Genomic DNA, 13,515 nt, shown 5'->3' on the forward strand with positions numbered 1-13,515 from the left:
TCATATTGGCACACGCACCCGAAATGCCCCAAAATTCGGGCGCATCTTGGGTGATCCTGCGCCACTTATATTGGTCAGTTTGTCACATGTGGTCGGATACCTAAGTTCATTGGCTTACTTTTAAAAGTAGGCCAATGAACTGAGGTAACCTGGAACCACATGATGTAAACTAACCAGTGACAGCTTAGAGCTGTCACTGCTTTAGCTGTCACTGACCCAGAAAGGTAAGTATAATAATAGTTTTGCTTTTTTTGTGTTCATGATGATTTTTTTGTGTTTATTTACAGGTTCGGTTTTTGGGCTACTTCGGATTTGAGGACTAATTAGATAACAGTGTTTTTATTTCGAATAAAATGGTTAACGAGAGTTTTATTTTTTCTTTGTTGGTGTTTTTTTTTTACTTTATTACTTCTGCCTTAGTAATGGCCGCTGTCTGATAGATAGTGTCCATTACTAATGCGGAGCTTAGTGTTAGCCGGTGAAAAGGCTAGCAGTAACCCCCCAATATTATGGCAGTACCCACCGACACCAGGGATACCAGAAAGAGTCGGGTAATATCCAATACCCGCCATTCTGAAGTGATGGTCTGGCACTGGGTAGCTGGCTGGTATTATTAGGCTAAGAAAGCCCAAAAACTGTGGGCCTTCCCACGCTGGTAATGCTATGTTGTATCTGGTTGGTTATGAAAAATGGGGTAGACGCAACATCATTTTTTTTTAAAAATAATAATAATTGAAAAAACTCTTGCCAGTAGACCTGGTGGTGGTGGGCACCCAAGTAATAATGGGTGTTAGTGCTAGCCTTTTTACCGGCTAACACTAAGCCCCACCTTAGTAATGCACACTGTTAATTAATCAGACAGTGGCCATTACTAAGGCAATAGTAATAAAGTTAAAGAAACACAGACATAGGAAATAATAACACACAACCCTCATTAACCGTTTTATTGAAAATAAAAAAACGCGGTCATCGAAGTAGTCCTTGAATCTGAAGTTGTCCAACAACAGAACCTGTAAAAATACACAAACCAACACAAAAAAAAAAATAGTAACAGAAAAAAGCAAAACAATTATTGTACAGGGTTTGTTCTCCTGTCCACCGGGACGGGGGTTATGGAAACAGCCGAACGTGGCTGTTCTATGCTGTTTCCGTAATTCCCATAGAGGTAAATGGGTGTTACGAAAACAGCGTAGCAGAGAGAGCTACGCTGTTGCTGTAACTTCGGGAGTTATATGGGGCGTCAGCATTAAAAGTGCAGCATCATCTTTAGATACAGCCCTGGAAATATTGTAGTCAACAAAACTTCTTTGTGGATGGTGACCAATCCTGTTAGAGCTGTATTAAAGGCTCGTCCTCTGAATTGTACAGAGCTATAAAACAGCACATGTAGCAGTCTACTGGGCCCTTACCTACCAGGTAAAACTGATGCACTGTATTATGCGCAGTGCAGGACCTGAGTGGGTGGGGCATGACACAGGGCTTCTCTGTTTTTTGTGTTCTTTGAATCGGTGTGATATGTACCCCCTCCGAGGTACACTAAGCATAATATACTGTAGTATCAGTGAAACCTGTCAACGACGACTTTAATATTGCTGATAGATGATTTTGTGTAGAGTCCATTATAGTGTAAAGTAGAAAAGTTGGATATAGGAGAGTACATGTTATGCTATTGCAGACGTCTCTCACTACGCATACAATCATTTCTGAGAACTCGCCCTCATAAGTTGATCTATGACTATCTGCTACTCCTGTTAATATTGCAATTATAATCAGATATCATTGGTCCAGGTTTTTTTATTGTAGCAGAACAAACCTAGAACAGCAAAAAAGAGAGAAAAATACGCTCTATAACAAAGAACCACAAATAACCACTTTTAGACTTAGAACATGAGCAGACTGTGTGCTATACTCTTCATAGCCATTTTTCAATTTCTATCTGCCGCTGGGTTCCCTCTCTATCAAATTGTATTGTTCCCATAGACTTCTATTGGCCAGACGTATTCCAAAAGACTCTCCATAGTCATACGTTTGGCCGGTATATTTCAAGTTCTGTACAACAGAATACAGCAAAGTTGGCCATAGTCAGCTAATGGAATGTGAGCAAAGACTTAGCGCTCATGCGCACAGCCATATTATGACTCCATTGTGTATATTGGGCCTCTGCTGTACCTCTGTTTGCCTCCACTTTCAAGCAATATCCGTACAAGTTCGAAAGAAATAAAATTGTGGCATGCTCCATTAGGCTCCATATTTACAAAGGCATTCCCCCCTTAGAAGCAATGCTGACGGAGCCTATATGGAAGCAAACAATACCAGGTTGCTCCACACCAAGACCTATGCCCACATCTCTGCCATGTACATAAGCCTTAGGCTGGATTCACATGAGGTTGTTACGTCCGTAATTGACGGACGTATTTCGGCCGCAAATCCAGGACCGAACACACTGCAGGGAGCCGGGCTCCTAGCATCATACTTATGTACGATGCTAGGAGTCCCTGCCTCCCTGCTGGACAACTGTCCCGTACTGTAATCATGTTTTCAGTACGGGACAGTTGTCCGGCAGCGAGGCAGGGACTCCTAGCATCGTACATAAGTATGATGCTAGGAGCCCGGCTCCCTGCACTGTGTTCGGTCCGGGACTTGCGGCCGAAATACGTCAGTCAATTACGGACGTCAGTCAATTACGTCAGTCAATTACGGACGTATCCAGATTGATGAAACCAATAATAATGATTGGAAGGTAGATACTTATGGTTCCACTAAAGTAGATGATGTCAAGGAGTTCAACGGAAGAAATAGTTGTTACAAGGTAAAACAAGTACAATTATTCCAGAGGACATATTGTTACTGCCAGTAACCCAGCACATACTTGGTATTTAGAGCATGGCATGGGTGTTAAATATAAATTTATTATCAGTCCATAATTTAAAGATTTATTAGTAGATTAGAAATGCGTTCTCTCGAATCATAGTCTGAAGCTTCCATTAACAGATGGACAGTATGAGCTGCGAGCATTTATAACAACTGCTATAACTGTTCATATTTTAGCACGTATAACACAGCATAAGGCTTAATTTTATTAAGAGCAACGTTAGTTATAAATTTCTCCAAAGCTTTGATAGACACAGAAGGTCTGCAGATGTTGATGAATATCTAATCAGACGGTTGTGGTAGCCGAATTTAGGACAGTCACTTTAAGCGAAGTTATGATTATAAAGTCAGTGGCTTCGACTTTTAGTGCACGTTAGAATAACATTTTCTGCAGGTGTGCTCAATTTAATTTGATTGAGTTTGGCTGACTAAGAATTTATGATATTATTTTATGCAAAAGAGAACAACACTTTTTTATCCTAGTTTGAGAAAATACAGCTGTAGTAATGAGATAAGTATTCATGTATTGAGATTAGCAGGGTTCATAGTCATTAGGAAGAACTTCAAAGAGAGAACAGAATTAAATTTTCACCTACTGTTTTGCAACTCTGGTCATAAAAGTACAAAATTACAAAATGATACAGTAGGAGAAAATATATTGAGACCTGGAAAATGTATATATAATGCATTCAATAGGAGAAAAGACAGTTATAGAAAGTTATAGGAGATCTGAGAATTTGGGAGAGAAACCAAATGACCACACTCGGCTTTATTCATTCTCACCAGATAAAGACATGATACAGATGCCCAATGGTTGATTACATTTTTTAGAGGGACATAGTTAGACAAAGTGCTAATGCAAATCTCCATATAACGGTTGTGTACAAGCTCCAAGTTGTAAGGAGCCATAATACAGCACCCATAAAAATCTGTGGGGCCACACTATACCTTCATATCCTTCCGGTTTCATATAGAGGCATACACAGGTTTTTCGTACAGAAGAAGATAAAAAAAATTGTAGCGTGCTACATTATTTGCATTACTTCTAGGGGAAACCACCATACTATGGAGCCATATGGGCGCATTTTAGAGTTTGTTTAATGGCCTCAATGCGTGGACCCCCGGCAGATATGTTGAACCGGACTTAGATTACCTAAGGATCCTATGTGAGCTAAGTCTAGTTCAGTACAACCGTAATACAGAGGCCTAAATGCACCCACATTAAATGCACCCATATTAAGACCGTGTTAGGAATCAGATGTGAAGGTGCTTATTTTTCTGTTTTGGAAGTCTGAAGAGTGCTTCTTATTTGAGGGTTTGGAACTACTGGAATAAAAACAGGTTGTGTCCCTGGCTCTTTTGGCTCAGTACCCTCTAAAAACTGCTAATCCTTCATATTATAAAAAAAAACAAACAGAAAACCGATGTTTGTCATTTTTACCACTGAAGACTATGAAGCAATGGATCCACAGACAAAGAGTGAGACTGTATTGTGAACATAATATTTATGCACTAAATTACTGTATAAAAAGCAATACTCTTGTAAAACATTATTATAAAATTTGCCTTCTTTAGCCGCAGGATAGATGTAATAACATGCAGGGATTTGGAGTGTTCATAAAACCTAAATTTAAAGATACAGAGTTGTAACGTGAAGCTCTTAGGCCCCAATGCTAATTCTGTAACAGGTCCCCCTACCCTACCAATATGCCACATATAATGCTGATGTCTGCTTATGTGGCAGAGGGGCCTTTGGGCTCCCCCAAACACAAAGACCTGGGCGAGACAGCTACCTCTGCACCCCCATATCTACTCACCTGTACATTTTAACACAGCACAAGTTATTTTAGTGTAACATAAAGTACTTGGATAGATTAAAGTTTGCAGCAAAGAACACCATATAGTTTGCCGATGGGTTTGCAGGTCAACTGTGGGGAACTTCAAAATCCCCAGAGCCCTGAATGTTACCCTGAATGTTAGTTTTTAGGTAACCTTGAGGTTAAATAGAACAATTGAAGTAATATTATAATTGAAAATAACTATATAGTGGCACAAATGTGAAGCTCAGCTTTAAAATATTAGGACTCATGCACACTATAGAGTACTGCGACCCAGTCCTTATGGCTATGTAGCTATTGACACTTCTCATGCTACCATAATGTGTCTTTGTATTACACTATATTATGGAGTTATTATCCCCTATAGGCATACAGAGGTACAGTATGGCCCCATAGCATGTTTCTGGGTGACATATACTGGCCTTTACTGCTTTAGTGGTGCGTAAATATGTGTTAATATTACATGGAATTCTGGTACGTTAGGTAATATTTTTATGACTTTTTTCCTATTGAAAAGTGTCACGACTCGCAGTTTATCATATGATTTGTGGCTGACTTGCCTTTTTTAGAAAGCTTTAGGGTTGGCACACAGCGAGGTCATTTCAACAAATGATCAATACTTTAATAGATGACTTCATTTTTTTTTTCTGGCCCGCTGCCTTTTGTTTATAGGAGTATGTCAAACCCATAAGAAGTCAGACCTGCATGCTATTTGTAAGTCATTCTTATTTATTGGGACATAGTAGTTATTAGCAGAGAAGAGCACGGCCCCTTGATCTTCCATTCAAACTCACATTCCTTTTCAGTCTTTGACTCGCTGTGTGGAATGCCATAGAATCAATTTCCTTGCTGAATGGGATTGGTAGATTAGCTGTCAACTACATTGTTAGCAGGACTTCAGCGAACAAATGTCTACTCTGAAGAAATCTACCCTACTCTACTTAAGAATATCTCTTTCGAAACAGCTCATCATAAACTAGGGCAGATTATTATGTAACAATGTAAATAGGACAAAGGACTTGGAATACAGAAAAATAGACAGATGCAACAGCAAAGAGTTTTAATGTCAAAAAACTATTTCATAGATATACACTTTCTCCTAATAGATAAATGTACAAATCTGCATTGTGAAAAGAAAAAAAAGTGAAATCTAGTGCATTGTATCTTTTGCGCTCTCAAGTCATAATTTAACAAAGGGGCTCTATATGGTACGCACATACAAATATGCTTGTTTTAAACCAGGAGAGGTTCCAAAACACGGTAAAGGTGCAAATTTTTTCACTCCTGAAGCAAACTTTTGATCAAAACACTGCTATGTAATAGCAGCCTTATGGTCGAAGGAAGGAATATCACCTATTCCAAAAAATAAAGTCTTTGAAGCAGCACAAATCCCGATATCAGTAGCGGTGACACGCTGTAAGATCAGACAAACCCAGTCTGACGTAATGTAATCCTCAGAAAAAGCATGGCTGAACAGCAGCACACGTCTCCCAAATTTCAATCAATATGTTCTTTTATTGGTCAAACATCCAGTAAAAAATGGCAACGTTTCGATCCGTGACAAGTGGAGGGTCTTTCTCAAGCCAGGATTTTACTGGATGCTTGACCAATAAAAGAACATATTGATTGAAATTTGGGAGACGTGTGCTGCTGTTCAACCATGCTTTTTCTGAGGAATATCACCTATTGTCACCATCTGTGGGTATGTGGACCCACTGGGCCATACCGCCGTAGCGGGATCGCAGGTGGCCAAACAGTGCACCAAGTCAATGTCTATATAGTCCAAGCACAAGGGTACCTGTAGCAGTTCAGACAGTAGTAACGGCTAGACTCAGATGGGACCTTGGCAGCAGACACCAGGCGTGGTGTAACACAGCAGGTGTGACCGATGGCACAACACGACTTCAACTTTCTAAGGCACAGGAACAACGATAGCACGGGATACAGGATACAGGTAGCAGGTACGAGAACACTGGGAATAGAGTGGAGTGAAAGGAGTGGAAGTGAGTTCTGGCGTCTCCTGCGGAGGAGATGCGGGCCAGTGCTCACAGATCCATGGCTGCGGTGGTCGGGGGTGAGTAATCCTGACGGTCCGCGCCCATGGACGCTACACCTATGCAGCTTATTTGGCTGACAAGGGGTCGTTAGTAGGAAGTCTGTTACTAAGACACACCCTAAGTATGATTATATTTTACACACCCAATCAGAATCAATGCCAACTTGGGGCATAGACACAGGTTTAGTTGATTGTAGGGTAATTGTCTTATTTATATAGTTATTTAGGTTGAAAAAGGAAACATACTCCAGGCAAAGTAACCATTGGGCTATTTCAAGACCAGTTCCCAAGTGCAACTGTAACCTCTGCACCCCATATATTTATAATCATGAAAATGCACACAGTAACGTCAATGCACAAGAATAATACTTACAACTATGTCACAGAACACAGTGATGTTTCAGTATAGTTATAAAATAAATAGTGATGTCATAGTACAGGTACGATAAACATAGTGATGTCACAGTATATGGATAATAAACACAGTGATGCAACAGTAGAGATATGATAAACATAGTGATGTCACAGTATATGGATAATAAACACAGTGATGCAACAGTAGAGATATGATAAACATAGTGATGTCACAGTATATGGATAATAAACACAATGATGTTCCAAACTCAGTGATGTGACTGCACAGGGATAATAAACATAGTAATGACACAGTCAGGGCCGCCTTTAGGTTGGATGGCGCCCTGTGCGGGACTCTCTATTGTTGCCCTCCACAAATTAAAAATGAACCACGTATATAGACACGCACATACTGGAACATATATATACTGTACACACATAAAGACATATTTAGACATACAGGCAAATATATATAAACACACATAGGTAAATATATAGAAATTCATACATATATACACATACATACAGATACACAGGAGGCATGTATACACACACACACACGCACACACACATATATATATATATATATATATATATATATATATATATATATACATACTTATACACACACATATAAACATGCACAGAGACACATATACATGCACACAGACCCATATATGATAAATGATGTAGTAGATGCAATATGCAGTCCTATGTGACACCACAGATAACACAGTGATAACTCGCTGAGTACAGATAATGTAGTAGATGTTACCTGCAGTCCTATGTAACACCACAGATAACACAGTGATAACTCTCTTGTTACAGATAATCCAGTAGATGTTACCTGCAGTCCTATGTAACACCACAGATAATACATTCTGATAACTATATACACACTCAAAACATTTGGATACAGAGACATATACATACAAATAAACACTTACCATATCTCCTTGCTTACATGCTACTTGAGGACGGGCTATGGGTGGAGCTTCCTCCTCTGCTCTGGCTCTGCTTCCTCCGTGTGTGTAACGAGGAGCAGAGAACAGAGCTCGAATTGCCAACCCAGAGGTGCCCCCTACGTGTGGGGAGGCTGCAGCGTCCTGTGCACTCGCACAGGTCGCATACCCTAAAGCCGGCCCTGGACACAGTACAGAGACTATAAGTACAGTGATGTCAGAGTACAGGGATAATAAACACAGTAATGTCACAGTGCATATATAGTAAACAGAGTGATCTCACAGTACAAGGATAATAAACAAAGGGATGTCAATTGGAAAATAAACCCAGTGATGTCACAAAACATGTGTAATAAACAAAAAGATGTCACAATACAGGTATAATAAAAATAGTGATGCCACACAGTACAGGAATTGTAAACACAATAATGTCACAGTACAGAGATAATAAATAGTGATGTCAGTAGAGGGATAATAAACGCAGTGATGTTACAGTACAGAGATAGTAAGTAAGCACAGTGATATCACAGTACAGAGATAGTAAGCACAGTGATGTCACTGTACAGAGATAGTAAGCACAGTGATGTCACAATACAAGAATAATAAACACAGGGATGTCACAGTACAGAGATAGTAAGCACAGTGATGTCACAGTACAATTATAATAAACACAGGGATGTCACAGAACAGATTTAGTAAACCCAGTAATGACACAATACAGGTATAATAAATACAGTGATGCCCAAGTACAGACATAGTAAACTCAGTGATGTCACAGTACAGGGACAATAAACACCGGTCTTTCCCTTAATTGGCAGAGATGTTGTTGGGCCCTTTGCAACCTCTGCATTCCCTATAGTTGTGCCCCTGACATTTTAGTATTGGCATAATTGGAATAATGTTCTGTTCTTGTTTTTTTGTTCCTTCATCTTCCCCTTTTTAAAGTTCTAGGCATGTTCACTGAACTACTGATTATGGGCTGAATTTTACAGTGGTTGGATACTTGTGGCTATCCAGCTATTAAGAAGCCACAAGCACAAGCAAGCCATGACAGTCTATAATTTGAATGAAATAGTTTCACACCACCTGCAGAGTCACAGTTTGCAGTGATGTAAGTACATGGCTCCAACCATTTAGGGTCCAGGAGGACATTTCCCGGATTCTGGGTCGATGTCACGCTGTCCCAGGAGGCCTGTGGCATATCCTGTTTTTAACAGTATCTTCGACTTTAGGACGCATGTAAGAGGGGTAAACACTATGGTAAGTTCTGTACATGTGATTGAATGTGTTTCTGTGTGAACAGGTGGCGATGACTTTCCCTGGGACGACCAACTTTTATTGTAAGGTAATTTCTTTATCTAGTTGGCATACTATGGACATGTAATTAGGGGATAGAAAAAAGAGTATATGCTCTGTTGCAGAGCTAATGTATAGCACAGAGAAGCTCCTGAAAGGCCCAGGCTGTTGACTTTGCTGGGAAACAACGGCTACTATTGTGGCTCTGGATACTGTCATTCCCAGACACAATTTTTCTGAGAGATTCCTAGCCACACTAGAGCTGAAACCACCGAGATGCGTATGTGTAGGTACGTAGTCGTGTATCTCGGGGGGAAGATGTAACCTCACAGAATGGGACACAAATGTGAGAATGTTGCCACCAAGGGTTGGGTGTTATCCAGTGTATGAGTAGGAGTCTTCCTCGCCTCTTGCAATCCGGAAGGGGGCCTGTTGTTCCTCGGATATGGGTGGAGTCACTACAGTAGTCGGCCACCTGAATTATAGTGTTCGAGGCGTGAAGTGCTGAATTGCTAAACTGGGCAGAAACTGCTGAGTAGGCTATTAGTAGCCGAGCTGCCAAGCTAAAAACTCCCTGCTCTCCAATTCATCCTGTGGTGCCTGACGTGAGCAGCTTTGCGCAGACAGGCGGGATATAGTGACATCATCACGCCTGCCCTAAGCCACATGCGTCACAGTCTGGAGGAGACCTGCAGAGGGATCTACTCCATCGTGGGAACGGTGCTAGTTATTTATTTCAATATTATTTTTAGGAGGCACTAGGGGGAATTATACTGTGTGGAAAGGCACTAATGGGGGCATGATACTATGGAGGTATTCTACTGTGTGGGGGGGCACTATAGGGGCATTATACTATGTGTGTATAGGGCACTATTGTGGCATTATACTGTGTATGGGGGCACTATGGGGGCATTATACTGTGTGGGGGAGCACTTTGGGGGCATTATACTGAGTAGGGGTGACTGTGGAGGCTTCAAACTGTATGGGAGGGCACTACGGGGGCATGATACTGTGTAAATTCATTTTAGGGGCATGATATGATGTGGGCACTATGAAGGCAGTATACTGTGGGGGGGCACTATGGGGCATGATATTGTGTGGGGGCACTATGAAGGCAGGATACTGTGTGGGGGCACTATGGGGGCATGATACTGTGTGCGGTCATTATAGGGCATGATATTGTATGGGGGCACTACAAGGGCATTATACTGTGTGGGGGGCACTACTGGGGCATGATACTGTGTAAAGGCACTTTGGGGGCATGATGCTGTGTGGGGGCACTCTGGGGTATGAACCTGTGTGTGCGCAATATGGGTGCATGATATTGTGTGGGGCCCTTTAAGGACATAATACTGTGTGGGGGCACTACAGGGACATTATACTCTAAGGGGGGCACAAAAGAAACTAAATGTGTATGGACAGGCATTGGGCGGGTTAGAGGCGTGGCTTAACAGAGTTATCCCTCTTTACGATTGTTGAACTTTGGGAGGTATGTAGATATATAACGGATGTCTAATTGTATTTATAATATCTTGCATTGGTCCTCACTTTGAGCTTGAGTACTCTCAATCACCCCTGTAGTGATAAGCAGAGGCTTTTGCCTGTCAGCAGCTATAGATTCAGTCAGGCATCTGTCTGCAAAGTAGGAGGGAGGGTGGAGGGGAGGTTTGCCTCACAGCGATTGGTTGCCAGATTATGCTGGCAAGAGGGAAGGAGGTGGAAAGTTTTACATAGAAACACATAACATAAAAGGAAATGTCTCATGTATTTGGTTTTAATTGAATTAATTACATTTAATTATGTAGACGTTAAATAATATGTTTATTGCTGCTGTTAAATGTTGTAGCTATTTAGTTTTAGTTTTCAAAACTTCCCTTGGGTTCCTATCTACATTCTCACAGACGGTAGATCAGGGTATGAGTGCTTTATGGCAACTGGCAGCTGCAATGAATGGTAGTTAATGGACAGTAAAGTGTCCATGAACTAATACAGTCTCCAGGAACAAATGAAGTACCTCCTTCTCCCCCAGATATTAAACTTTTGAGAGCCAATATGGCTGACAGGAGGTGGCTGTTTTTAGTGTCAGGAAGTGAAGGCAGGAGTTTTAAGCAAATATTGTTGAGCTTACAATACGTTCTATTGTTCCAGTCACTGCATAAAAGGATTGAGAAGGACAGTCAGGTTTTTATTTTGGGCAGGAGGTACACATTAATAGATATAACTCAATTTATTATTACAAAGCACTGAATACTCTTTAGATAGGTGCAAAATCACTTTTAAAAAGCAATGTTACAAGAATTACGAGACATTATTTTTTTTTTACATTGGAGCAATAACATATCCTACGGTTATTTCATCAAGTCATTTCCTTTCGGATGGCGTCATATGCACACTTGCCCTGCTACATTCTGTCTAGAACGGCATTGCATGATACATAAAATCCATAGATTAATCAACTTGTTTTTGCAATTTAAGGAGGAAGCTATTCAAGCCGTCACATCCTATCTCATAATAGAACCTTCGCTGTAGCTTAAAAGAGAGGTCTATTGTTTCCGAGGATAATTGTCGTACATGTTCCACTTATTCCCAATGTACAAAGTGTTATAATCATTTCAATGGTTTTAGAAGCTCCATTGTTAAAGAAAATGAGTTTGTAAGAGCAAGGGCTCTCAATCACCTTTAATCTAAAAGTGACAAATTAATACTTACTAAATGACCTTACTTCTTATACAGATAGATGTCCTTGGTGAATGGAGGCTCATTAGAGGATTAATACATTACATGTAATACAAGGCTTCTATAGAGAACTCAAGGAGCTGTCTCTGTGATTAAACTTCAGCATCATGACAGATGACAGCGAGAATTTAATAGCAGGAGAAATGTAACAAATCTTGCTCTATATTGGTTGCAATGGCTCAAGTATTTTAGGTTACAATGTCACAATCATCAATTACTGCTAAGCATAAGTTATGGAGGACTTTTTCTTAAAACTACTTAACCTTCTGTGGAATACTAATGATAGAATCTGCATGTTAAATAACACTTAAAGACGGAATACATTTACATATAAGGACAGAGTTCCTGATAATATTATTGGGATTTTTTAGTTATTAAACAGTGTAAACCCTCAGGGCATTGACCTAGTATTATATAAAGAGAGGTATGGAGATATATTTGGCACAATTCAGAATCCAATTACTTTTGAGTACTTTGCAGGTATTCTCATCAAAGTTACTTCTAAATAAAAATTCAAAAATATTGTTGTTGGTTTTTATTTTTTAAAAGCTTCATCTGTTTAGGACATTGCCGAAAAATGATGTGTGTTATTTTAATATGGAAATATAATAACCATCACTCCTGACACATTCTTGTCAAATTACTTCTAAGGGTATGTTCACACGCAGAGTCAAAAACTTCTCAAAATACGGAGCTGTTTTTTACGGCCGTTTTTGGAGCTGTTTTCATTGGAGTCTATGAGAAAACGGCTCCAAAAACGTCCCAAGAAGTGTCCTGCACTTCTTTTGACGAGCCGTCATTTTATGCGCCGTATTTTGACAGTGACGCGTAAAATTACAGCTCGTCTGCACAGAACATCGTAAGACCCATTGCAAGCAATGGGCAGATGTTTGCCGACGTATTGGAGCTGTCTTTTCATGCGTAATTCGAGGTGTAAAACGCCTCCATTAAACCTGAAAAATGGTCGTGTGCACATACCCTTACTGGGTTGGACTGAGGTACCTTGGGCTAAATGAAAGAATTTATTGAGGGGCTATACAGAACAAGTGCATGTCCATTGTCATATTACATAACATCCATATCATCAATTAAAATGACTGAAAATGTGATAAACCCCAGCAGCAAGTGAACTACTCCACTAACAGCTGCAGTGGGTTAGTTCTATGCTGGACCTCATGGGCTCTATGTTGGCTGGCCCTTAAAATTTTGCTTGCGATATTGGGTGTAACATCTTACAAATGGATCTCTTCCATACATAAATAATAGTAGGGAATTACTCATTATGCTATTCCTAATATATTCTGTATGTGTAAGGTCAACAAGGGAGTGGCTCTAGTGGGTGCAGAGGTAGCCGACACACCCAGGCCCTGGTACCTAAGGGCTCCTTCACCACATGAAAAGA

The sequence above is a fragment of the Rhinoderma darwinii genome, chromosome 11 (genome assembly GCF_050947455.1).
Source record: "Rhinoderma darwinii isolate aRhiDar2 chromosome 11, aRhiDar2.hap1, whole genome shotgun sequence".
In the NCBI taxonomy this organism is placed as follows: Eukaryota; Metazoa; Chordata; class Amphibia; order Anura; family Rhinodermatidae; genus Rhinoderma; species Rhinoderma darwinii.